Below are 26,697 nucleotides of genomic sequence, written 5' to 3' on the forward strand. Positions count from 1 at the left end.
GAGAAGGGTTTCATTCATACATACAATTGTGACAGATGAGGAGTCAAAATGGTGGCAAGAAATATATAAGGTAACTAAAATAGCACAACATAATGTGTGTGTGTGTGTGTGTATGTGTATGTGTGTGTGAATGAGAGAGAGAGAGAGAGAGAGAGGGGGGGGGGGGGGGGAGAAAGGAGGAGAGGGAGGAAGAGAGAGAGAGAAAGAAATATAACTTTGCATCCCGCTATGAACATCATTTCTATTCATGCTATAATTCTTATTAGCCCTACAATATTTCGACCGCAAGTCCTAACTGTGAAACGCACAACCGAGAGCGACAACGCTTACAGTAGAAATAATTTAATAAAGCGACTGTTATTTCACCCCTTATCATACTCTAGGGTAATTAACTTTTATGCTAAAAATTGGATGAAAAGGAGAAACCTTTTGAATCATTCACTTAAGTTAACATGATGAATATAATAATGCTGCACGCTTACAAAGTTGCAAAGTTGATATCATTGCTACAGTTATAATCCTTATTGATATCATCATCGTTCATATTTCTATTGTTATCATAATTGTGACAATGATGCTGATGATTATCAATCTTTTTAATCATTATTATCGTTATTGATGTTATTTTATTATATCGATTATTCCCAATAAAATGTTGATAGATGTAAAAAGGAATAGTTATCTGTGTTGTGCTCTGTTGCACACATGCACACATAATAATGCAACATCTCCGTCCCAAGGTCGGAACAGAATGATTATCCCTTCATTATATTTTGATTCGAACGCGATCAGCTCGAATCCCAGAAATTTGACAAATGCGATGATAGTTCACTATTCTTCGTCCATTCACATATTCATAATAAACTTTTATTTGCAATTCACAGGTCGCCGACTGACCGAAGTGACGATGGAGTCGCGTGCTGTGATTTTTGTTCTTCTACTTCCCTCGGTTCTTGGTATTACGTATACACCAGGTGAGCCTTTTAAGTCCAGGCGTTTTGTGTTGGTTTTCCTAACGTTTCTGATCACAACTATAACTGTAAACGGAGAAAACGGTCTGGATCTCGAGACTATAGGGTACAGTCTGAAACCGAGAATGATTGAATCACAGTTTATACCAACGAGTTTTGTTTACTTTGAGATAGATAATCGAAGATCTAAAACTACAAACTATAAGACAGTGAATGGACACTCAGTGATTACAGGTGTTGTGTTTCTGACATTTACCAGCAAATTCCCCATTTTTTTTCTTTCTCTTAGAAATACAGGAAAATAATACATGATGAACAAAGATGCCAAATATAAATCGAGTGTTGTGCTTCACGTGGCAGTTCAAACCAATAGACTGACTTCAGACCACGTGCGTATAGTTTTATAAGTATACCTTTTTTCTTTTCTTTTTTTAGCAAAGGTTCTTCCAAATAACCCGAAAGCTTGCCCGCAACCCTGTCTGACACAGCGTCAACTAATGCAAGCAAACTGGTTTCTACGTCTTGAAACGTATACGTGGTGGGATATCTTGTTCACATGGTGGGGGGGAGGGGGGGGGGGGGGGGGGGGGAGGGGGATCCGAAGGGGGTGGCGTCAGTGGTTGGGACTCATTACCGGAACACTTTAATTTCGGTAGTGCACTCGCTTATTATATTCCATTTTCAAATGCAGGTTGATCATTATATTTTGTATTACCGTACATTCACTTCTTGTAACTATTGTATTGGAAAGAATTTATATGATATTAGAAATAAATTGAAATGAATTGAATAGGAATACATCCCGAGAATCCAGCGTACTCTTACAGGCTTTATGTTCGCTCGGAAATTTGACTTCCCAGTCCTCCATTGTTGTTTTAAAAAGGAAAAGAAAAGAAGACAGAAACAAAAAATTGGGGTCCCTATTAAAAACTAACTTGCCCCAGACAATACAGACATAGAATCAGAACATGATAAATCTTAAACAAATCAAACATCATTATTAGATAGGCCTATAAAATAATAATGCCTCCACGAGGGAACTCTTCATAAATGTCTCCACGAGGGATCCCATAATGAATGTCTCCACGAGGGAGCTCATAATGAATGTCTCCACGAGGGAGCTCATAATGAATGTCTCCACGAGGGAGCTCATAATGAATGTCTTCACGAGGGAGCTCATAATGAGTGTCTCCACGAGGGAGCTCATAAATGAATGTCTCCACGAGGGAGCTCATAATGAATGTCTCCACGAGGGAGCTCATAATGAATGTCTCCACGAGGGAGCTCGTAATAAATGTCTCCACGAGGGAGGTCATAATCAATGTCTCCACGAGGGAGCTCATAATGAATGTCTCCACGAGGGAGCTCATAATGAATGTCTCCACGAGGGAGCTCATAATGAGTGTCTCCACGAGGGAGCTCATAAATGAATGTCTCCACGAGGGAGCTCATAATGAATGTCTCCACGAGGGAGCTCATAATGAGTGTCTCCACGAGGGAGCTCATAAATGAATTCTCCACGAGGGAGTTCATAATGAATGTCTCCACGAGGGAGCTCATAATGAATGTCTCCACGAGGGAGCTCATAATGAATGTCTCCACGAGGGAGCTCATAATGAATGTCTCCACGAGGGAGCTCATAATGAATGTCTCCACGAGGGAGCTCATAATACATGTCTCCACGAGGGAGCTCATAATAAATGTCTCCACGAGGGAGCTCATAATGAATGTCTCCACGAGGGAGCTCATAATAAATGTCTCCACGAGGGAACTCATAATGAATGTCTCCACGAGGGTGCTCATAATGAATGTCTCCACGAGGGAGCTCATAATGAATGTCTCCACGAGGGAGCTCGTAATAAATGTCTTCGTGAGGGAGCTCATAATGAGTGTCTCCACGAGGGAGCTCATAATGAATGTCTCCACGAGGGAGCTCATATCGCTCCGTTGAGCGATAGTAAAATGGCTATGAGATAATAACATGGTTGCCTTCTTCTTTCAACAGGTACAGACACTTGCGAAGGACGATGTCTGGATCACTATGATCTCTACAACATTTGTCAGTGTACGGAGAACTGCGAACAGTTTGGGGACTGCTGCTTGGATTTCTACGTGCACTGCGTCGGTGAGGGCGTCTTTAATCTGACAACAACATGTCGAGGGAACATTTATCGTTGTCATATTTATTTAGAACGCATTTCTGCTGATAACAATATCTGTGCGATGTAGCATCACAACAACATTTTAATGCCTTGTTATTTGGCACAGGAGATCTGGCATGGAAGTTTGACTATCGGTATTTTTTTTTTTTTTTTTGGATAACTCCCTCATTGGGCAGAAATGCAAATCGGGCCCGAGTCACTATGTGATGACATTTTCAAGAAACAACATACGTGCAGTTTGCACGTGACACGTATTTTCATTGATAGTTTCAAGTCTTATAACAAAACTCGTCATAATATAATGTAAAACACTCTTCTATTCGTATCAACTTTACTCTCTGAACCCATACGATCGACTCTCAGATCTCGCAGGAGAGTTTAAAAATAGTGGTTGTACATTAAACCTGTCTCTAACGGACAGCTAAAGATACCTGAAAATGGCGGCCGTTATAGACAGGGTTTTTGATAGGATATTTCTGTCGGGGGACTTTTAGAGCCGCATACGGCAGGTTTGACTGCCTTTCCCCTAGTGTCCCCTGTACGTTCTCATGCAAACACGTTGTTTGCCTCTAACAAGCTCTTAAAGATTAAAGATTTGTTTTTGTACAATTTAGGCCAATTTATGTACAAGTATTGTAACAATTTGCTTCCATCCATTTCTTATTGAATATCCCACTTAGGCGTTCCAATGAATTTCATTTACCCCTCTTACGCACGATCCTTGCTAAAAATACATTTATTCATATAGGCCCAAATTATTGGAATTCTCTGAATCATGATATAAAAAACGCCCCATCCATACATTCTTTCAAGAGGAGACTGAAGTCGTTTCTATTGCAGTCGTATGACTCTACAGTACAGAACTAGCATCTTTCTCACATACAGACTTACTCACTTTTTCTCCTCTTTGAAGAATAAATTGTAATCTTTTGGATGTCTGCTGCCATCTACGCTTTCGCCAAAAGAGTCAAAGACTTGAATTTCTGTCTTATTCCTGTTCACACGTCCCTTCATATCCTTGCTTTTCTCATTTCAGACGCTACAATATCACTTTTTTTCTCCTCAACTATCATCTGTTTCTCTTGACACGCTTCTGTCGAAGATCGCTGTCTCTGTTGTGCATTTTCGTTTGCTAATTTGTCTTCTATTTGTTAGTCGTGTCCATTCCGTTTTGTCCCGTACAGCCTTTTCTTCAGTAGTTGTTTTGTTGTCTAGTCTTGTTTCATGTTTGTTCGCGTCTGTTAGTCTTGTCCATCCCATTTTGTCTCGTACAGCCTTTTCTCCAGGAGTTGTTTTGTTGTCTAGTCTTGTCCTATGTTGTTCACGTTTATGATAGTAAGTGTATTTATCTGTGAATCTAATTCTCAGTGGGCTTCCAGACTTCTTCCTCTTTTTTCTCTCCTTTTGTATTTATGATGCTTCAATTAATCTTTCCATTGATGTTATTATTCCAGAGGGGCCCACATTCTACAAGCTCTGTCTTTTGAGTGGGTCTCTCCATTTTTCGCACTTTAAGCAAAGTTATACATGTACTTCATTTCGATCGCTTCTGTTTCTTTTTTACTACAATGTGTAATTACTATAAGGTCCTCCTCAATTGTTTTACATTCTTTTTGATACGTAATGTTCTGTTTACCTTATTCTCTGTTGTCAAAAGAAGTGTAACTTATATGTTTTGTCGAAAATGAAATAAACTTTGAATTGAATTGAATTAAATTGAATAATTGCTGATAAGGAAGTGAAAGTTGATACTTGGTAGTTATGCCACTGGCTTTACCATGAGGGTCCTATTGTACACTGACGCAGTCATAAAATTAATAGGTATAGGCCTATACCTATCCAATAATCAGAGGCTAGTCTTCACAACCTTAAAACTCGCCTAAGTCTTGCCGACAGAGCAGCAACTAGCTAATATCACACTAATACAAAAAGATTCAAAGTAAACGGGCCTAAATGAAGGGCAAATGGGAGCAGTGCAGTGCGCAACCCTTTTGAGCAAGTTATTGTTATAATTGTTGTAACCATTGTTGATTTTGTTGTTCTTGTTACATCATTTTCATTACACAATCATCAACATCAATGTAGTTGGTTTTGTTGTTCTTGTTAGTCATTATCATTGTATCATCATAATTAGCATGACTCTTCTCAGTATACATTCGATCATTTGTCAATCATTTTTATCATTAATATCTTTATTTTTCTGTTTTAAGCGAGTTAATCATAGGGGATTATAACTGATTGATATGCAGCTTTTATTCCGTTTCCAGTTGCTCATTATCTAAACTCCAATTAATTCGTCCCCACAGAACCAGAAGTCCCCGCTGACTCCTGCCAGGGGCGGTGTGGCCAGTTCAGCTCTAGCAGTCCGTGTCAGTGCAACGATGGCTGTGTGAGTTATGGGACTGCTGCGAAGACTACGAAGAATTCTGTGGAGACGGCACAGGTATATACAACACATACACCTCAACATTTTTGTGTTGTTTTGTTTTGTTTTGTTCTTTTAGTTTTTGTGACGCAATGATGATTAAGATGATATCTTCTTCGATATTCGTTGGCCGAAATTCATGGACGTTTATAGTTTAAAGTTGGTTTATGGGCGGGCGACACGTCAACAGACAGTTAGCATATGGTTAGTTCAATAGTGTAAACGCTTGCTGACATGCAATAGAAGAGCACGCTCAGATTTGGACTTATTAGTCCACAGACTTGATTTTCACTATGAGTGAAAATTCTTCTTCATTTCTTCAGCAAATCATTGTGCCTCTGCTTTATCAACACGACTAAAGAGTTCGCGCAGTTAAAAAGAATGTAAAGTAACCCAAGGCAGAGTGTTATGAAGAATCCGAAAATGGCGTAATGCATGCATCCATTCGGGGGATATTATTGAGGTAAAATCTCTAATGTATCAGACGCTTTATTTCTATGTGTGTATGTATATGACAGAGTTTTAGTCGTTCTTATGAAAGTGACGGTATCAATAACAATAACGACAATAATCCGAAAATAACATTTTCGGATATACCAACCTTAAGAATAACAAACGTTTTTAAATTTTCAGATAAATAAACCTTCAGAATAACAAAGACTTTTTTTTTCATTTTGGATTTACGAACCTTCGAAATAAAGAAACTTATTTTATATTTGGATCCACGAACCTTTGGAATAGCGTACTGTAACCGTTTCAAAGCACCCCCGCTATTGCTTGCACCGTTGCCTTTGCAGTAGGTGGCTTCACTAAACCTGCTTTAACAATCGCTCTGAATTCGCTCTCTGACAGATCCCGATATAACAGTTATGTAGTTAATAATATGGTCGCGTTCACCACGTAAACGCAAGGAAGATCGCGGAAGCTGAGGGAATGATCTTGATAATACAGTGAGGATACAAATCTATTCTCCATACAATGACTAACATATCAAGTAATACGACTATAAACATTTCCACGGTGCATTTTACTGGCCGTACCAATATCAATACTATTGCCATTCTCACTAGACTTATATTCTGACTGTCATCTCAATCTTTAATAATTGTAATCATGATAATTCTCTCCAGACCCTGATCTATCGTGTAATGGAAGGTGTGGTAATGACTACAATCCGTCTGACCAGTGCCACTGCAACGACCAGTGCGAACAGTTCAACAACTGCTGCAACGACTATGTCGATCTCTGCACCAGTGATGGTGAGTTATTTCGCCCCCCCCCCCCGATTTTGTGCTTCCCAGCTAACGTTTATTTAGTGCAATGGTGATTAAAGGTGCACTTACTTGGGACCCAAGAGGGCGCTTTTACATGTACCCACATGTGACGTGACCCACACACAGCCATGTATAAACAAAAGTTGGCCAACTCGGTTTCAGCTGGTCGCAATGGCAAACAGTCGTACGTGATATAGGTAGGCCTATCTATGCTTACCTATAGTAGTACAAATATGACATCATGCCGCTAGAGTGCTGCCCACTGGAGCAAAGTTGGCCAAATTCTATCGAGACGATAGATGACACTGTACCCAACAGCCTTGTTTTGAACGTCGGAATAAAACGAAATGTGAATACCAGGCCACTTCGTCTCTTGATTCGGCAGTTGTTCCTGGCTTAGTTCACCTACTACAAACAGATCCTTCAAACACCACAGTTCAGGGGCGGATCCAGGAATTCTGTTACGGGGGGGGGGGGCGCAATTAATATTTCTGGTGTCACTTTCATTTCATTTTTTTATCAACGACAAATAAAGGGGGGGGGGGGTGTGCGCCGGTTGCGCGCGCCGGTTGCGCGCGCCGGTTGCGCGCGCTCCCTCCGGATCCGCCACTGCAGTTTGCTTGCTGGTTGCGTATCTTTATATCTATACGCCATACGGTACTGCTTTTATCGACAGTTGTCTAGCCTTACACCGTCGATCTCCTCAATGAAGATCCATGGAAGCAATTGCATCTTTAATCATACGGCAAACCCATTCTTGAATTCCGCATCCGTGAACCTTTCATAGAGGTTATATGAGGCGAGCTAGAGTGTGATTCCTTAAAAGGGATGGCTAGTAACTGATCAGTGGGAATGCTGGAGGATGATTGTTCGAATCCTTGTGGGATTCATTTAAGAGTACATTATATATCTATTGTTGTGTGAAAATTATTTGCTTCAGAATGGTCTCATATTCAAGTAATGTGCAGTTTAATGTTTCCAGGTTAGCGTGCCTGGTCAGTGACGGGGCATTAATCTGCACATTACTTGAATATGAGACCGTTCTGAAGCAAATGATTTTCACACAACAGTAGATATATAATGTACCTTAAATGAATCCCACAAGAATTGGAACAATCACCCCTCAGCATTCCCACTGATTCCCACTGATTACTGAGTTACTAAGTTACTAGCCATCCCCTTTAATTGGTATGACCAAGTAGATATCGGCCGTAACCAAAGTCTTTCAGGATTGGGGCGCAGAATTCAGGGTAGAGTGTTCTTGGTGTAATGAATGTCACGCTGGGGTGGGGAGGCACTAGCACTTAGAAAACTGCATTCTCCCGCGTTATTCATAAAACATCTAAGTGTCTTGTTCTACGTGATTTTACTTCAGATAATGTCGATATTTTTGTCACACAAAATCTTTACAAACATACAAATAAATTGTCATCATGTATACAGACATAACAATGGTTGATGGTGAGTATTATGACTGATTGATCTGTCTTGCACTTCCTTTTGTAATTCTTAATTTCTTAAAAAGAAGTAATAGTGATAACAATTTGAGATCTTACATTTTTGGTTCATCCTCATCCCCAGACTTCTCCTGTAGAGGAAAATGTTTTGCCGATTACGATAGCAGCCTGGAGTGCCAATGCAACACTGTGTGCGGTGACTATGGCAACTGTTGCCCGGACTACGAGGTGGAATGTTTCAGTAAGTAAGCTTTCCCTTTCGCAGCGTCGTTTGCCCGACTCGTCTGGGAGGGTTCATTAAGATATAAATGGATACATTTTTTTTTTCAGGCTCACTTCTCCATTGAAGTCTATGTAAAGAGAATCAGTGAACAATTGTTAAATTTTTGTGTTTTATTAAAACAAAAAATCAAACAAAAGTTATATTTGATGATGATGATGATCAATCATCTTGTGATTGCATGTGGAAATGAAAACATTATTGAAATATGAGACGGATCAGGATGAAACATTGATAATGACGATAATGACGGTGATTAAAAACAACGGTAGTTATAATAACAATACTCATCCGTTTCATCTGAAAGGGGATGGATATTAACTAAAATCAGTGGGAATCAGTGGGAATGCTAGGGGATGATTGTTCCAATCCTTGTGGGATTCATTTAAGAGTACGTTGTATAACTATTGTTGTGTGAAAATTATTTGCTTCAGAATACGGAGTATTCAAGTAATGTGCAGTTTAATGTTTCCAGGTTAGCACGCATGTATGACCGGGCAATCAGACTGCACATCCCCTTTAATCTTCGTCGCTACGCGATCGTGAAATTACCCCGAGGTGGTTGATCGTATTCGTATCATGGCACGAAATTTCAATCCGAGCAGTTCCGTTTGTGGTCATGTTTGACGTCTAACTTATTCCTTCCAGTCAAAATCAAATTAACTATAGCAACAATAACAACAAAGCCACCATTTTCTGCAGTATCTAGCAAACATAGTCACCAGAGCTCATGTAAACTTTACGGAACCTATTTCTGAGCAGCGGTTATGAGGCCTTTGTAATTTGGTGTTCAGATTCAAACTTCATCTCATCGTAAATATTTTGTTGTTGTTGTTCATTTAAACAGGTAATACAACGTGTAAGGGGCGCTGTTCCGTGCCGATCGATTCCAATTGGTTCTGCGAGTGCGTGGATGGGTGTGACGTCACAGACACGTGCTGCGATGACTACACCGGAGAATGCGTTGGTAAGAGAAACGGGTCACAATTTGACGATTACAAATCTTTTCCCCTTTATTTTTTCTTTCATTCAGTTTTCTTGTTTTCGTTATACATACGTCGACTTTAATGACATATCGTTTATTTTGTCACTTATTTTGTTTCCCCCATGCATTAACGGTCATTGACAACTCAGTTGCTTATGTGTTTTTTTCTCCATTCATGTGGGGATTAAAATGGCATTGTTTTGTGCCCTTGCTGCGTGGAATAGACACAACTGAAAAGGATTATATGCATGCAGGGAGGTGAAACTACATCTCCCTGGTTATATGTACTTTCTCCACTCGTCCCCCCTAAACCACAGCAACGTAGTAGGTTCCATTATTAATGATAAAAGGCAAAGATACCATTTTCTTTTCAGAAAGGGCAAAAAAAAAAATTAGTTTCAGTAATCAAAGTAAAGTTATTGCTCCTACAAAAGGACACACCCAGGGACGCCCGTAATGTCGTTGACCTTTTCTCCCTATCACGTGTTGACGTTTTCACTTATTCGTAGAACTATTTTCTCATAACGATGACCATCATATCAAATAGTAATGTATTCATCTTATCAAGGTATGTTAATTAACCAATCTATTCATATTATACAGACCCACTCCTAAATGTATATGACATAATAAATGAAAATTCCGTGTACACACCATATATATGTATTTGTATAATGTATGCATATGCATAATTGTAAAATAAATCAAATAAAAAAAGTAGATCAAATCATATATAACATATTAATTCATTTGTTTTCAGGGACGTGTGACGGCCGATGTGATCTGGCCTATGACAGCAGTCAAATATGTCAGTGCAATGAAGACTGCTTGACGAAAGGCGACTGTTGTGCAGATTTCAGTGACGTGTGCAGAGGTGGTACGTTATGCTGGTTGTTTAATTATTTTTATAGCGTGTCATGAGACCCACCTATAGCCTTTCATCAAGACTTTGAGGCTAAAAGACTCTCAGCAAGACGTCCAATTTGTAGGCCACGAGCTTCCGCATATTTTAGTGCTCGACATAATACATTTGCGTGATTCCGGCATGGACCATGACTTCAATCCTCCGTTTGTCGTAGTTCGGCATATAGATGGTACCTATCAATGACAGTGCATGCCGTCGAGTACGGAATAGAATAATCCAAAGGACTTACGTGTACGTAACTATGGTTGTTTGATTGATATAGTCAAATAACCATGTTACGCCTATAAAAAACAACTTAAGGAGCGATGATTGGGGGAACTCGGGATTTACCATTTGCAGATGAAAAAAAAAAACAGCATTAGTGCTTCAAAATAGTTCTAAAATGTGAGTTAGGGATAGACACTGTGAAATTTTGAATCAGTAAAAACGATGTTTTAAGTATTGTTAAATATACAAAATGTGTACAATAGTTACAGTATGATAAAAATGCTCTCAGACTAAACCGTCTACAGTTTCGGTTAATTGAGAAAAATACAGATATCTCCTTATATTTTAGGCTTTATCAAGAAAAATTTTAATGATAGGATGTTTTGTGGTATAACAGACCTACACATATGCATTAAATGTCATATCTTAAAAAAAATAAAACCACTGTTCCCAAAGGTAAACAGGACCTTTAAGGGTGACAACATAAAAAAGAAACCCAAGACTATGTGCTAATTAAAATACAGATTAATACATTCTGTGACGGGCGTCTCTCTTTTCATTTCAGGCACCGGCCCTCAACCTATTAGCAATGAAGATATCGCAAATCTGGCTGAAATGCTCTGGGCGAATGATGTCAATCGACTCATCAATGCCACCGATTACGTCATTAACAAGCAGAGCAAAACTGATGAAAACAGTGACGTTGATATATCTCAAGACCGGTAAGTGAACATATCACTGAGGCTCTCTCCCTCTTTCTTATCCTATGCTGTCGATATACAAGTGTATAATGGGTATATATACGAGTGTATAATGGATATATATACGAGTGTATAATAGACTGATGGATATACAAATATAAACTGAATTATGTATCACATTAATATTACTAGTATAAACTAGAAATGTCGCTATGGCGACTGATGCCTCCGCCATAATGCATGATTCTCCCAATAGGTGTATAGTACAATGTCTTCACAATGTGTGATGACAGTTTCACATAATTTCTGGCAAAATATCGAAATGACAGGTTAGTCAGAAATATCTTGAATGTTCACTTTCCATGATCTGGGTTTGCTATAATTGTCTATTAAAGAGTGCAGGTACACATATTTGGGGAATTGAAAATTTTTACTTGACTTCTGACCGACCTTATTATAAGTCTATGCATTGAGTATAATTTCCGAGGTATGTAGAAGGAGTGTAATTACAGTACAAAATATATCTTTTTTTTTCATTTAAACCTGACCTTTGACCCTTAACCTTTGACCTTTGACCTTCTGGCAGGAAATTTCCAAGAGAATCTCCATCAAGTACATGTACATACAAAATGTATATTGAATTTTAAAACTAATAATGCAATCATTGCATAATCTAGTATATGAGGGAAATAGTAACATTTTGAGGAGTTGACCTTGACCTTTGACCCCCTGACATTGACCCATGACCCCTAAATTCCCTAGATAATCCCTGCCAGTCAGTACATGCATATGTACCAAGTTCCATGAAGATACATTGAACCACTTGCAAGAAAAGTGATATTGCATCATTTTCACCTAACCTTTGACCTTTTGACCTTTGACCTTATGACATGAAACTCTCTCTGGAGAATCTTTACGCAGTAGTACATGTCTACACTAAGTTTCAAGAAAATAACTGCGGGCACTGCATAGATATGGGGGAAATAGCAACATTTTTAGCATTTGACCTTGACCATTTGACCTTTGACCTCTTGCCAATGTCACTAAAATCTACTCAACTAATTGTCCCATCATACATCATCCTTGGACCAAGTTTGGTGAAAGCTGCTTCATCCAGTTTTGAGTTATCACGTAAACAGATACATTTTAGGATTTGACCTTGATCTTTGACCTTTGACCTCTGTCCGATTTCACTGAAAAACTAATCAAGTAATTGTCCTATCATACATCATCCTCCAACAAAGTTTGGCGAAATTTGCTTGATCCAGTCTTGAGTTATCGCGTAAACGGATGCAATTTCATGATTTGACCGTGACCTTTAACCTTTGACCTTCAGCCGATTTCACCCAAAATCTACTCAAATCATTGCCCCATCATACTTCATACTTGGACCAAGTTTGGTAAAATTCCAGTAAATATTACTCAAGTTATCGCGTAAACGAAAGCGGACGGACGTACGTACGGACGTACGTACGGACGTACGTACAGACGTACGTACGGACGGACGGACGGACGGACGGACAGACAACCCGAAAACATAATGCCTCCGGCACCACTTCGTGGCGGAGGCATAAAAATACTAGTTTGTGAAATGAGATGTGCAACGAGAAACTTTAACGAAATAATGTTTGTGATACACGTATCACTACTGAAAACGACAACTATATCGACCAATTCAGAGACTGACACTAAGATTTCACTGACCCCTTTTTTGTGCCTTGTTAGATTTTTCACGAGCCTTAACGAGTCGGCCTTGACTAGCCGTACATTCACTACATTTATCGCTTTGCTCGACAACTACATTGCGACCACGAGGCAAGAGGAGAGTTACACGCTCGAAGAGTTGGCGGAGATCGAGGACTTCTTAGATGCCGTCTTCGACTCTGACGTCATGAATATGACAACGCAGTTCCTTATCGATAAAGGTATGGAAGAAGGGACGTCGTGGTAATGTGGAAAAGGTACTCGACATCGACACTTCATTAGCATCTTGTTGATTATAAATAATAAAAAAGTTTATCGATTAATGGGACAGTTAACTTGCCATACGATGAGACTTAATGCGCACTAAATGAACAAAACGAACAAGGTACTTAAAAAAAAAATTGATACTCTTTTTAGCGATCACACAAGACATATACTGTGTCAATGTAAGCAGAATCCGCAACCGGCATGTCGTGATCATGAGAGCCTTCAGTAAACTCAGTGATACCAAGGAGGTACTAGGCGAGGCTCGCCTAGTACCTCCTTGATGATACAAGCAATCACATGTACACTGTATTGTGTTCGTCAACACTCGCTTTCACTTCACAACCTGCGTCATTAATTTCACCAATGATTAGGTGCAATGAAAGTTGAATACATGTATTGTGCAAAAACATATTGCATAATGATGAACATGCACTCGTGCACATTATACGACCAAACTGTGTGTTTACTATGATTTCAAGATTCAAGATTCAAATTTGTTTTCACTTCCAACAAATAAGCAAAGAAATTATATACATTGCATATGTACAGGATATTTGTAATACTTGCAGAATGTAATTTGACAAAGGACGTATGAAAATGAGAAGTAGATGAAAAAATGCAATTATATCTTTGTTAATATATACATAAAGCGTATAATACAAGTCAACTAAGGATGAGGATGGAAGTGGAGGCGTCCCACTAAGAAGCAGAGCTTGTACGATATGGGACCCTCAGAAAATACACAAGGCAGCAATATAAAACAAAATAAAACGAACCGGTGTCAACTGACATCAAGATGATTGGGAAGGGGAAAAGAAAAAAAAGGGGGAAAAAAAGAGAAAAAGGGGAAAAAGGGGGGGGGGGGAACTACAGCACATGCCATCGTGGATGCAAGCAATCTGGATTCCATAATATGAAATAAGTGATAACGAAATACAACCTGGATTGAATATAATTTTATACATAATTATGTTGGTAAGAATGCAGGAGAAAGAGAGAATAGACACATCGATATATGCAGAACACTGACAGGAACATAATTATAAGGGGGACTTATGTAAAAAAGAATGATGACTTGACTGAGATGATAAAACGAAACTAACTCAGTTGGATGTTGTAAGACTTCAATAAAAATAATTTTGATTTATTCTTGAAGGATTTCAGAGATTGAGCTGTTGTAATATTGTAGTGAAGTGAATTCCAATACTTTGGCCCATCGTAGATGAATGTGTTTTGAGCCAACAAAGTTCTCAGAAATGGCAAATGGAAATCATTTGATCGCCTAGTTGGATAATTGTGAACGGATTGATTTCTTTGAAACATTGTTTCGAATATATTTGGAAGATTATTTTTCTTATAATTATACATAAATTGTCCTAAATTAAACAAATACAAATAATTGATTTTCAATATTTTATGCTTATAGAATAGTGGGTCAGTATGGGACAAAAATGCAGTATGACATATGATACGGAGTGATTTCTTTTGCAATAAAAGTAATTTATCTAAAAATGTTTTATATGTATTTCCCCACGCAAGAATGCCGTAATTTAAATATGGCAATATTAAGGATGAACATAATACAAGCAGGGACGACAAAGGAAAACAAAACTTAAGCTTATTAATTATACCAATATTACTTGAAATGATTTTACATATATTTTCAATATGAAATTTCCATGAAAGCTTATTGTCAACTGTTATTCCAAGAAATTTCACATGGGAAACCTTTTCGAGTGAAGTACCATCTAAAACAATGGAACTGCCATTCACGTTTTTTATTTGCTCGTAGACATTTTGATAATCAAGGAACGCATTTATCATATTTGCCTATATTGATATATGGCATGAATAATCATAATACGCTGAAGACATTTCTGTTGTGCTTAAAAATATCATGATGTGCACTTAGGATCTATTGAAGCTTTTATAAAAGGAAGCAGAGGCACTACAATGATTTCATGACTGTGATAATTATCAGAATACTCGTACAATCACAATGTGCAGAAATTACATTGGCCACGACCACAATAAAAGAGTAAAAACAGTGATCGCGAGAGAGAATGATAAAATCTAATACTCCTGCATTATGAAATAAGGTGCCTGTAGTGTTATCGTCATTGTCATTAAAGTCGCTATCATCGAACCGGCTATAATCATCTTTATGATCAGTAGTGATTATAATCTCTTTATATGTCAGGGGCTTTAGGCAGTGTGTGCCAACCTCATGGGGTTTACTGTGCCAGTTGGCACGTCGAGTATCAAAATCCCATGGCCCGAATTCACGAAGGTGGTACAATGGAAACCATGGTTTAAACCATAGACAATTTGTATGGAGCGCCAAATGTCGCATGATTTCGTTACGAAATTAGTTATTTTGTCGACGAAATAGGCCACGCGACACTTGGCGCTCCATAAAAATTGTCCACATTTCAAAGCATGTTACGACCTTCGTGAATTCGGGCCATAAAGGCTATTAAAATATAGCGATCATAATGGCCATCATTGTTATAATCATCATAATCATCATTATTGTCGGGTTTTTTTTTTTGTTCTTTGTTTTTACCGCTAAATGATGTTACCATTGCTGCTGCAATTAATCTATAGCGTGCTCTTAATTATGAATTATATAACCCATAGGCTGGCACGACGATGAGGCGGGTTTCCGCGACTTCGTCAAGGAAGTGTGGTTTGGGAATTACAGTCGGCAGGAGAGCGACCCGTTCTTTGATTCGTCAGGTTTCGAGCACGTCTTTGTTGGCGAGACTCGTAGTGACGTCACGGGATTCCACAACTGGCTCCAGTTCTACTTCCAAGAGAAGGCTGGCGCCCTCAACTACTATGGTTATGTTAACGAAGTTGAGGTAGGTTCTTTGTTCGTTGTGAAGTCCGGCCACCATTTGGCGATACTATTTCTGATCCTCGAACAGACAAATGATTAAGAAAAAAAAAAAACCAACAACAACACATACTGTACACACAGAGAAAAAAACAAACAAACAATAAACTTGTCATTATGAAAGGAAACCAGAAGCCAAAAGTACACGTGGATTGAGTGAAAGCAGCAATATTAGCAGAACACATCAATTAACATTTAAAGGAGATGGCTAGTAACTGATCAGTGAGAATCAGTGGGAATGCTGGGTTATGATTGTTCCAATCCTTGTGGGATTCATTTAAGAGTACATTGTATATCTATTGTGTGGAAATCATTTGCTTCAGAATGGTCTCATATTCAAGTAATGTGCAGTTTAATGTTTCCAGGTTATAGCATGCCTGTACAGTGTCGGGGCGATGGTTAACGATCGCCCCGTCACTGTACAGGCATGTTAACCTGGAAACATTAAACTACACATTACTTGAATACAAGACCATTCTGAAGCAAATAACTTTCACACAACAATATTATAATGTACTCTTTAATGAATCCCACAATCATCCCCCAGCATTCCCACTGATTCCCACTAATCAGTAACTAGCCATCCCCTTTAAAGAAAATCGGACGATCCGTTTGAAAGTTGTGAATTTCAAGTTTTGGTGCCGTCATCACTGGAAAAGAAACAGTACTTCAGTTCCTGACGTCATTAAGGACAGCAACACACAAAGAAGAAAATATGAGGAGAATTCCACAAAATTATATTTTTCATGTAAAGTACGTTATTCCATCGCCTTGGTAGTGACATACGTTTGGGATAATATGATTTATTTGCTTTATGAAAGAAGTAAGTCAGGTACTCTTAATGCTAGAAAAGTGAAAATATGTTAAATCTTACAACGGAGAGTGTCACTTTGATATGTGAATACACGTAGTAGAAGAACGGAGAATATCGATTTATTGACATGTGCACATTTTTCTGAACTTGTTTGTTTGTATTTAACCCAATGCAGCCTGACCAAATCGCCACAAAGTTTAACTGGAATGGTGTCATGAAGGACTACGGCTCCATTATCGTGGGAGCTAGCCCCGAGTTCGAGCTCGCCATGTTCAGTTTGTGCTTCCGGGTCAAGCCGGGCGCGCAGTGTCCCTTCACTCTCGACGGCATGCCGACGCGGATACAGACCTACGTCATTCGCGACAAGTACATCGGAAGTGCCTATTTCATAGTTTAGAACCAGGGACATGATTTTGGTCATCTGAGCCTAGCTTTATACCGCCTTCCTCTTTCGACGTTTTGAAACGATTATCATTCCAGACTGTCATCTCGCAGTGGAAATAAGCAATGATTATCTTGATGTTATATGTTTCGAGGTTTGTTTGCCTTTTTAGTGCGACATAAACATTTATGCAATTATGAATGGACAGACAAAACTGAATAAACAAATCTTTGAATGCGGATATAAGTTATAGATGTGCATTTCATTGTTTTTCAATCGATGTGACTAAAGTCTTACACTACTTAGGGCAGAGTTGTTGTTTTTTTTTCTTCATAACTGTGCATGTCACAGCTGTTAGATGCTCAAATCGGATGTATTAAGCAGCCCAAATAAAAGACCAGAAAATGGTTGTAAAACAAATCGTGGGACAATGTCGTTCTGGTGACAATATTACCAACGACACAGTGTAAATACAAATTCAGGAAAGATATAATTTCGATGAAGAGATTAGGTAACTCTACTCACTCTTATGACCGGTTCTAAAATTTATAAAGATTAAAATGTTTGGTGACATAGTATGCGTTTTGCCAGGTCTTTACCTATAAGATAAACAAGAATGAAACAAAAGCAAAGATAAGATGTTATGCAAATAGTACAACTTCCAGGTAAAAACCGTCTGAGATGTGAGCTAGTCTGTAGGAAACAGAACTTCACAAAATGATAATACCCTGTAAGACATTATGTCACAATTATATAAATAAAAACATAACTTATACATGGATGCTCTATTAAAAAGAGGAAAAAACTTACAATTTTGATACACCAGTATACCAAAGCGTGTTGTTTGCATTTTTACTGTAGTGAAAACTTATTCCCCAAACTCATGATTTATTCATAATGAAATCTTGTGTCGAGTTTTTATTGCAACTGATTGACAAATTGTCCTTTATCGACGTAAATAAGCGTTAATTATTCAGGATTTTTGGTAGTATCCATGATAGAAAATCATGGGCATTCAGCATGGTCGTACTCAGGTTAGATACGATGCCTGTCTAGTAATCGTTGGTTCGAGTCCGACCAGATATGTCTATGATTTTTCGATGAAAGGCAATTTGTGAAACAGTTGCGATAAACTCACAACATATTTATGTCAAAGAGAGACAAAAGGAACATAGTGACTCGGATTGCACACTAATAACATCATTCATATTCTTTGGTCTTTCCCCTCCCTTCTTCTTGCTTCTTCACCATCTCCTCCATCTCCTCCTCGATCCTCCTCCTCTTTTTCTCCTCATCCTTCTCCTCCTCCACCTCCTCCTCTTCCTCCTCCTCTTTCTCCTCCTCCTCCTCTTTCTCCTCCTCCTCTTTCTCCTCCTCCTCTTTCTCCTCTTTCTCCTCCTCCTCCTTCTCCTCCTCCTTTTCTTCCACCTCCTCCTCCTCTTTCTCTTCCTCCACCTTCTTCTGCTCCTCCTCCTCCTCATCCTTCTCCTCCTCCACCTTCTTCTGCTGCTCCTCCTCCTTCTCCTCTTCCTCTTCTTCTTCCTCCTCCTCCTCCTCACCCTCCTCTTCCTCCTCATCCTCCTCCTTTTTCTCCTCATCTTTCTCCTTCTCCACCTCCTCCTCCTCTTCCTCCTACTCCTCCTCTTTCTCCTCCTCCTCATCCTTCTCCACCACCTCCTCCTCCTCCTTTTTCTCCTCCTTCTCCTCCTCCTCCTCCTTCTCCTCTTCCTCTTCTTCCTCCTCTTCCTCATCCTCACCCTCCTCCTCCTCCTCCTCCTCCACCTCCTCCTCCTCCTTCTGCTCCTCCACGCTCATTTCAGCAGGTCTACCGAGTTAAATACACAAATATGCAAGCTCATGTTACTAAATTAAATCAACACACAATTTTGTAAACATATTTCCATTCTACAAGTACATCATTTCTTATTTCCATTCCACATGTACATCATTTCTTCTTCTTCTTCTTCTTCTTCTTTCTTCTTCTTCCATCTTTCTCCTCTTTTCCATCGCCACCTTCTCTTCCCTTATTTGGAGGTAAGCTTCCCGATTTTGATACTCACGAATACGCGGGCTCTGGTGCTGACTCTTTGTAGACAGCAGCTAGCACAGAGCATCGTGTCATGACCTGCTCGTTGTTATTTTTTTTTCTGTTGGACATGATGGAAGAACTTCGATATCTGATAAGCCATGCGGAGTGACTATGACACTAATTACAGCTTCAATTCTACCTTTCCATCTTCGATTCCACATTAATTCATAATATCAGGAAGAGACTGTATGAAATATATACAAAAGTGTAAAATTGGCCTCTTAATTTAACAACGTCGCTCCCTGTTTTAGCATAACAAAATTAGATAGGTACATCTTGACAGCTCAACAGGATTTAGGAATTTCTGTAAAGGGGACACTGCTGCCGTTACTAAATGGTTTTTACATTGCTTTTTCGGTATAAGGAAAAGAAACAAATAGCATGTCTCTAAAAAGTGTATGCGTGTGTGTGTGGGGGGGGGGGAGGACGTGATTACTTTTTTGAGCTTTACATAGAATTCACACACTTTGACAATAAAACAACGAAAACAAAAACAAACCGCCAGTATTTTCAGAAATATCGAGGAGTTTAGTCTCCACCGCACCAACTCAGTACCTTAAAAGTAATCTTAAAGGGAGTGAAACCAAAAAATCAGTGTATTAATTAAATGCGGCAATATTAGAATAAAAAATTAATGAATTAAGTTAGAAAAAAAAGAGACAAACCTTTCAAAGTTTGTGACGTCATGGACAACGATAAAAGGAAAACAATAAAAATTCTACAAAATTGCATTTATTCATGGAAGAATAACATTCCTGCCTCCCGATACTAACTTAATCATATATATAAAGGATAATGTAATTCCCCTGTTTTCTTAACAAGAACAGTCATTTTTTTTTTTATGCTAAAGAAGTGAAAATAATATGTTGAACCCTCTATATATATTTTCTTTAAATCGTTGTCCATTAGTGACATTACAAAATATGGTATTCTCATTCAGCAACGGCGGCTTCTAAACTCACATATTTAGGTTATCAATCATAGCTGATATTATACAGACAAACATGGTCCTTATCTCTCAATGATTTGTTTCTTTGGAGACACTGGAATTCACATTATTCATTTTATTTGTATAGAATGTAGGCCTACTACGATCCATTTTAAGAATGCCTGTGATATTATCACCTACTGGGATCAAGTTCGGTCATTATTGTCAAAATTAATTTTGCCGATTCGTAGGGGATGCTACTTTGAGCGTGCCGACGGCAATCTTAAGTTGGAATTTATGTAAGCACCCCTAGTTAAATCACGCCCCTCATCACTTGAAGTGGGTGTCACCGGAGGAGGCCTTGGTATTCCTCGGTTCCCATGGTTACCAGAAGGAGCCTGTGGGTTGGATGTAAAGGGGGTTTGGTAAGCGTATGTATACTCAGGATATGGCGTCGGTTCGGATAGTTGCGGCCTCCTTGCTACCTGGTCAAGCGGCAAGTACCGGCGGCCTACTTGCCTACCAGACGTAAGATCGGCGGTCATTAGGGTAGTTGAAGGTTCCGGCAATATTTCCAGATATTCAAGAGAGGGAACCAAATAGGAGTCGTCGAGAACACCGTGGCCAGCTTGAGGCGATTCGACCGTGGGACTGCTACCTGGTGTGACGCTGCCGCCGTCCTCATCAACAATGGTGTAGTAGGACGGGTCTTGAGATGATTCTCCGGGAATCGACGGATGACAGTTAGTGGCATTCCCTGCACCTGGTCTCTGACAGAAAGCTGTATGAGCTTCTGATGGATGGCGGGTGTCTTGCTGAGTAGCTTCTCCCGCCGGTTTACTTGGGACTGGCGGCAAGCGACGTTCGTATTGATGAGGGTCACCAGGTCCGTGCCCAGCGGGCATCGCAACGACGTTCATTTCTTGGACGTCTCCTGAGCTGGTTTGCGTGATGCCGACGGGATTCTGTCTGGCGATCAGCTGCGGGCGAGATGGACCGGAAGGGAGACTGACTACCTGCGGCACAAGCATCATTTGCCCGCCATGTTGGGTAACCATACCTGTACCGTGTTGACCGGACTGTGAAGGAGCGTTGTTGTAAGTCACGACCGGATCCGGACCACCCCCAGGCCTGTGCGTGTCTGGTGATTTTCTCATCGCGGCGCTGTTGTGATGCAAGATAGCAACGAGGACAAAAACGTACAGAGTATAGAGAACACACGGCCTTGACTTCAAGTACTAGTATTCATCCTAGATAATTAAACATTGCGATGGCCCTAGTTTTCAACCATAACAATCGCATGGTCATCTACTCAAAGTGTGGTCACACTATAGAAGCTGCCCTGAATGTATAAAACCATCATCATCTCCTTTGCTGTTGTTACGATCATCACCATGTCACCACCCACTTTCGTATCAATTATATCATCATCCATGTAAGTAGTTGTAAAAAGTGGAGCCGTCATAGTATCACAACATGCTTTGGACGCACGTTATTTATATTTTCAAAAAAAAAAAAAGACTTTCCTTTCTGTCGAGTCTCACTTCCTTGTGTGAAAATAATATAATTTGTACCAACGAGTAGACCAGGACTGAATCATGTGCAAGACTCGTTCAAGACAATATGAATACGTTCCATACTAACACTGCCGTATTCTTGTTTTGTAGACAGACATTTTAGCCTTAAGGTGATATGTATTACATTTAGAGTTAAGTTTTATTGCATCTCGGGTCGATATCATGTTCAGCGTAAAAATGTATTACACTTATAGTCGATATTACGTCCAGAGTTGATATTACATTTAGTGTTAAAAGCATAACATTTAGGGTCAATATTACATTAAGGGATAATAAGTATCGCATTTAAGGTCGATATTACGTTTAGGGTTATTTCATAAGTATTTCATGTGGAGTCGATATCACATTTATGGTTCAAATGTTTTACATTATAGGGTTGTCTCCGGATATGTACATTTAGGGTTACTAATTTGACTTAAGATATTACATCGAGAGTTGTCATACATTTAGGGCTTGATATTGATTAAGGAGTTCACATTAAATTTTAGACTTGTCATAACATTCAAGATTGATTCATTAAGGTGTGATGGGGATGGGGGTATGTATCCAGTGCTACATTCACCACTAGCAAATTACTTCTCCTAAGACTACTACAGGTACCACTATACACTCCAAAAAGTCGGGTGTGAAGTATGAAACACTGAGCTGGTGTTAAATTTCCGGTGCTCATTTTCGCATTTAAATCAACATCTCCGGGTGTCACTTCAAAATATAGAACTTTCCAGGTAATTAGTTATTGTTCTTCTTGTTGATTTTGAACTTCAACAAGATGAAAAGAACTTTCCGATAAAGTACTTGATTTTTTTTTAAAGTTGTAAACACATTGACACCATCACAGTAACACCAGTTGCTGTGGTTTCTTATTGACCCTATGAGAGGATGTCATACATTGACATTAACTCCAGTAGTATCAAATCAACACCACGTAGTGTCATTGTTGAACATCGGCGCAGTGTCAAAAATATCACCAGCTACAATGTCAAATTAACACCACGAAGTGCCAGGTAAACACTTTTCAACACTATCACAATATAATTTCTACACCTGTCGGTGTGGTCCTCTATTGGCACTTGATCAGTGTTAGATTTAACACCCATGGTGTATACACTACGAATACGCAAACGGTGAACATAATATACACGGAATACGCCTTACCGGCATGATGCCAGGACCATTGCCAACACGACTAGTCCAGCTCCACACCCCATCAGCACGAAAGGCGCAATCACTGTTAAAACCATCATCGACATAACTTACATCAGTATTGATGACACCTTATTCATGACGTCATGTCATTGTCATACAAACATATGGAATACTGGCAGAGTCAAACCTGCCATAGCTACCACCTGTCTATAGCGGCCACCTGCTGCAAATGGCCACTAGACTCACTACCCCCCCCCCCCCCCCTCGAAAAGCCATGTTAGCGGCCACCTGTCTACAACAGCTACTTTTTCCTTCTCCCTTGGGTGACCGCTATAGACACGTTTGACTGCAGTGCTTTTGTGATCTACAAAACCGAGTATGCCAATCTTTATACAATGATTGGTTTCAATGCAAGAAGTATTCTTTAGACATTATTATAATCCTATTACACTAATACCGACTTGGCCTTAGTACATTGGATGAGGTGTGTGCGTTTCTCGGTCTTTTTTTTTTTGAGGGGGGAGTGGTGCTAAGATTTCATTCACATCATCGTTTATTATACTTAACAGGAGATATGTTTCTGTATATTTATTTCTTATACTTGAATATTTGTACTAGGTCTTACCAAACATATTTCCCACTTTTGATACTTTATAGTTCGAAAACCATTTATCAGATAACACTGTCATTGATATGAGTAATAGCTGATAAGTGTTTGTTAGAGGTGATAATACTTATGAATAGGAAAGCAGGAATCAGTTTCATTAAATCCGTGATTAATTGTAAAATTAAGTTCCAGATTTTGGTCAAATTTGAACCCTCTGTACAAATTTGAACTTTACACAGGAACCAACGATGTAGACGTGAGTGTGTGCTTACAATGACCCTGAACAATAGATATGAATACCATGAATACCAACTTTTTAGAGTTCTGCTGACTGGGCTTCTGGTCTCTTGCTCCAAGGCAAATGAATGCTTTATTAATGATTCATGATGGATTGCCCTGGCCACTGCTATAAATCATGGTAAAGGGTAAAATGCATGCACATTAAAGAGTGAGTAGGGCCTACATGCTTTCATGTTCTTGCATACACTATACATTTCAGGATGAATAAAGACTAGCTGTAATACTGGAATTTCTCATGAATATGTAATAGAGCATTCAAACCCTGGCCATTGTTCAGGACCATTGTCTGGGTGTTAACCACACACTCCCAAACACCAATTGACCCGTGTGCAGAATTAAAATTTTGTACAGAGGGTTGAAAAATAGAGGAAAATCTAAACTCTAATTTAGAAATAAATCTTGAATTTAATGAAACTGAATTATGCTTTCATTTTCAAATTACCTCCAACAAAATTGTACACTATTCAGCTATTGCTCATATCAATGTCAGTGTTGTCTGATAGTTTTTGAACTATTGAGGATCAAAAGTGGCAAATGTTTTTGATAACACCTAGTATACATTTATTCGTCTGAACTTTCAAGTGGCATGTTCAAGTGTAATTCGAAAGAGATGTGTTTCGTACATTTGTTTTTGTACATTTGAACTTTCAAGTGGAATGTATAGTAGTTCACGTCAAAAATAAAATTTAGTAAAAGATTAGATTTGTATGACAGGAAACGTTCCTTAACTCTCCCTTTTTTAATTTCGAAACTTCAATTACTATTTCTGTTTTTCTATGAGAAAGACAATGCAGAAATCTTTAATGAAACTTAGATGAAAACAAACAAGATGTCTTCAGTCTTGCAAAGATTGTTGTCCAGAATATGGGTTAACTCAGAAAGTTTGGAGCTGTAGGAGTCCTTCTTATGCTCTAGATATAAATCTCCGTCTAATTATATTAATTGATCTATTGTTGCTTTTGAGCACAGCAAGTGGTTTATGCATGACGACACTGCCGTGTGTCTGCGTCGAAGCTCTTCCAGCATGATATATTTGTTTGATTTTATTTATTTCCGCATTCAATCAAATACAAATTGAATAGAAATTTCGAGACTCAAAAATCAAGAATAAGAAGTACAGTGAATTCAAGTGATAACTTAACATTACACAAATAGATAAATACAAGCAATAGTATTGTGCAGTAAACACATACGAAACATGTAAATAAGATACATAGTATTTTTTCAGTAGATAGGCAGAGATGAATTGAATGCACAAGACCACCAGCGTGAACGATTTAGTTTGAAATGGATGTTGCCTCATCCATCTATTTCAATGTTTGCTTGTTTAAAACATACACACACACACACACACACACTTCATCATGTCATTTGTCTTATTCTTTTTTTCCTTATGTTTGATTTTTGAGCTGGGTTGGGATCTTTCCCACTTGGAGTTTTGATGATGAATATAAACATGTATTTGAATTAATTGCGACATATATAGTGCTTTTATGAGATTAATCGTATTTCGCGGTGATATACTAAACTTATTTCACAGCTAACACATTGACTTATTAACTTTGTGCAGTGACTCCAAATGACTACTATATCAGTAAAATTTTAGGGAAATTATTTCTTTTTCTTTTTTTTAATTTCGAGCTTTTGATACTTTGTCATACATATAAGAGGTGATAGAAGCCGATCACTCTACATGTAACGGAACACTGTTTTTTTATTGATACTTACATGGCCGCTGCTGCTTTGACGCAGAAGGTCCCACAGTGGGAGCTAGAGTGAGCCTTAATGTACGCGCCCTCGACGAACCTGAAAAGAATAATCTTTCTGAGTCTGCTTATAAGATTAGAAAAAAATGACGAATGAAAGCGCTAGACTTCGAGATAGTTTGACAGCAATGGAAAATAATATACTGCCGTCGCATGAACATACAGTTACACTATTCTACGGAATAAAGGAAACTCGGAACGAAGATGTTGTATGATAGTCACATGTTGTCAGCACTCATAACAAATTACTATTATAATTCACATGTTTCTGCTAAATATGTTTAAGCTATTAGCATGTGAAAATGTATTTAATTTCTTTTTACAAATGAATAATCAGTGTTTTCGTTATCCATTTTTATTAGCTTTCTCGTCATTTTTCTTACCTATTTTTTTTGGACATTTTCTTTCTGAATGTACTGTTTTTTATATGAACATTATGGCATATCGCTGTATATAGGTACGCGCAAGGTCATTGGAGAGCTTCTTTTCAAATCAAAGACATTATTAAATTGCAGATGAAAAAAAACCCAGCGTTATATGCATCAAAGTAACTCTAAAATGTGAGTTAGGGATAGAAACGACCAATGTAATAATGTTAATAAGTATAATCAACGTTAAATATTGTTAAATATACAAAATGTGTATGAACAATAGCTATAATAAAATTGTTTCCAGAATAAACCGCCTACAGTACTGTTATGGTTTATTGAAAAATAATAGTGATACAGTACTCTCCGCATAATCGGGTAGGCTCGGGCAGAGCGTTTCTTACCCGATTAAGCGGAGTACCCGATTAACAGAAGAACACATATTATTCATAATTGACACACA

At 38.7% G+C, this 26,697-nt stretch overlaps 1 pseudogene; it reads left to right on the forward strand.

Moving 5' to 3' along the window:
• The first annotated feature begins 940 nt into the window (after positions 1 to 940).
• On the forward strand, positions 941 to 18,273 carry LOC139715610 (uncharacterized; annotated as a pseudogene).
• The last annotated feature ends 8,424 nt before the right edge of the window (positions 18,274 to 26,697 follow it).

The sequence above is a fragment of the Diadema antillarum genome, unplaced genomic scaffold (genome assembly GCF_040938485.1).
Source record: "Diadema antillarum isolate AM-2024a unplaced genomic scaffold, OU_Dant_1.0 scf00000006, whole genome shotgun sequence".
Lineage (NCBI taxonomy): Eukaryota > Metazoa > Echinodermata > Echinoidea > Diadematoida > Diadematidae > Diadema > Diadema antillarum.